Below are 2853 nucleotides of genomic sequence, written 5' to 3' on the forward strand. Positions count from 1 at the left end.
TTATAGTTTTTGAAGAGCAAATATTTAGCTGTTCCCAGAAAAGTGGTGCAAGTTCAGAATCAAGATATGCTGAATCCTTGCGCACATATAATCCTTTTGCACACAAAAGTGAATTTATTTAGATGGCATAGTCCACCAGTCAGGAAAGACAGAGATTTTGGTTTTGTAATTTCTGAACAATTATAAACATGCCACTACAGGACTGATGATTGCCAAGCACCTTTTATAGCATTTTGTCCAAACTAGCATTTAGCAACTTGCTAGAGGAAAGTGGGAAGGGAGGTTCCAATTAAAGTGGGTTACTCCATTCCGAGAGCCTTATTTTTATTGGAATATTTATGCTAAGTCCTCCATATAAAATTATACTGCCTTTTAAAAAGTGTGTAAATCAAGCCAGATATTCAAAACACATTAAACCCTAAGCTCCCCACTCACCACTAGGATTTTTTCTGAAACTTGTTGAATAGAGAAGAAAACCAGAAAATACCTTCTATCAAGCAAGATTCCTAAAACAATTCCTACAGCTATTCCTACATGAAAGAAGTTGAGCAAGGCAGGCAGGAGATCTGCATGGATGGGAAAGGAACATTTGGGTAAAATTTATGAGAAAAACAGTGCATACACAATGTGCAAGAAGGGCCAGGCCATATAGGAAGAATATAGGAATATTGTCAGAAAATGCAGGGATGCAACGATGAAAGCTGAGGCTCATTTGGAATTAGAGTTCACAAGAGCTGTCAGGGACAACAGGAAGGGCTTCTACAAATACATCAGCACCAAGGGGAAGACTAGGGAAAATGCTAATTCGCTGGAGAGGGTGCCTTGGTGATGGAGGATGCAGAGAAGGCAGAGTTACTAAACACCTTCTTTGCATCTGTCTTTACTGCTTAGGYTGGTCCCCATGTGCTACAGAGCCCAGATATAAGACAGAGAACCAGGAGAGAGAAAGACTTTCCACTTATCGAGGAGGATTGAGTTMGGGATTATTTGGGCAAATTGGACACCCAAAAATTTCTGGGCCTGGATGGGATGCACCCAGGAGTGCTGAGGGAACTGGCGAGAGATGTTGCTCAGCTGCTCTCCATCATCTTGGAGAGGTCATGAAGAGCAGGGGAGATGCCGGAGGACTGGAAGAAACCCACATGGCTCCAGTCTTCAAAAAGGGCAAGAGGGAGGAGTCGGGCAACTACAGGCTGGTCAGCCTCACCTCTGTCCCTGGAAAGGTGATGGAGCAGCTCATCCTAGAGAGCATCTCTAGGCATGTGAAGGAGAAGGAGGTGATCAGGAGTAGCCAGCATGGATTCACCAAGGGGAAGACATGTCTGAYGAACCTGGCTGGATGGCAGAGCTCAGAGGGTGGTGATAAATGGGGCYGAGTCCAGTTGGAGGCCTGTGGCCAGTGGTTTCCCCCAGGGATCAGTACTGGGCCCGGTGCTGTTCGACCTGTTCATCAACGAGCTGGACGAGGGCACGGAATGCACCCTGAGCAAGTTTGCAGAWGACACCAAGCTGGSTGGAGTGGCCGACACTTCGGAGGGCTGTGCTGCCATCCAGAGGGACCTGGACAGGCTGGAGAGTTGGGCAGAGAGGAACCTCATGAGGGTCAACAAGGACAAGTGCAGGGTCCYGCACCTGGGGAGGAATAACCCCGGGCACCAGGACAGATTAGGGGTTGACCTGCTGGAGAGCACCTCCACGGAGAGGGACCTGGGAGTCCTGGTTGACACCAAGTTAACCATGAGTGAGCAGTGTGCCCTCGTGGCCAAGAAGGCCAATGGGATCCTGGCCTGCATCAGGAGGAGTGTTGCCAGCAGGTCACGGGAGGTGAGCCTGCCCCTCTATTCAGCTCTGGTGAGGCTGCAACCTGCATTGTAGGCAAGTTTGGGCTCCCCAGTTTATGACAGATGTAGAGAGGGTCCAGCATACAGTGACAAAGATGATTAAGGACGGAGCATCTATTGTATGAGGAAAGACTAAGTGAGATGGACCTGTTTAGCCGGGAGAAGCCTGAGAGGGGATCTGATCAAGATGTACAAATACCTGAGCAGAAAATGTAGGGACGGAGGAAGGGTCCAAACTCTTCTCCATGGTGGCCACTGACAGGACAAGGGAAAATAGGTACAAATTGAAACTCAGGCAGTTCCATCTCCATGTCAGGARGAACTCTTTCCTGTGAGGGTGACAGAGCCCTGGAACAGGCTGCCCAGGGAGGCTGTGGAGTCTYCTTCTCTGGAGATCTYCCAAACCCGCCTGGATGCCGCCCTGTGCCCCGTGCTCTGGGTGTCACTGCTGGAGCAGGGGAATTGGACTAGATCATCTCTAGAGGTCCCTTCCAACCTCGACCATTATGTGATAAAAACAGATTCCTAATGGGATTTTCCGGTTTTGATATATGCTCCTTGCTGCTTCAGAGTGCTGGCAGCATGTAGCCATTCCCAAGTCACTGTCTTTCTCTATTTTACAATGATCCTACCTACCCAGAGTCTATTTTAGAAGGTCAACATGATGCTCTATTTGAGACCTGAGTGATGTGAATTACATAAAGCTTGAGGCTGCTAAAGAAGGATAGATCCTGGTGTTAATTTTTGTTAGTGTACATCTATATGCTGTTCTCTCTACCATCGTTGGTCTTTAAATGAAGGACATCAATGTCAACTATGCAGACAGCTAAACCAGGTCAGCAGTTCTTTTGACAATTTAAGACTGCCTCATATGGCATTTTTCTACATTCTGGTCCTGTCTAGTATTCCATGTTTCAAATTCTGAGGTTTTCACCCCACTTACGTTCTTTCTTATGAGGTACAAATTAAAAAAGAAAAGGAACAAAATATTTTTTCACTTATTTTAGGGTGG

Source organism: Nothoprocta perdicaria, unplaced genomic scaffold (assembly GCF_003342845.1).
Source record: "Nothoprocta perdicaria isolate Ctin4 unplaced genomic scaffold, notPer1 scaffold_98, whole genome shotgun sequence".
In the NCBI taxonomy this organism is placed as follows: Eukaryota; Metazoa; Chordata; class Aves; order Tinamiformes; family Tinamidae; genus Nothoprocta; species Nothoprocta perdicaria.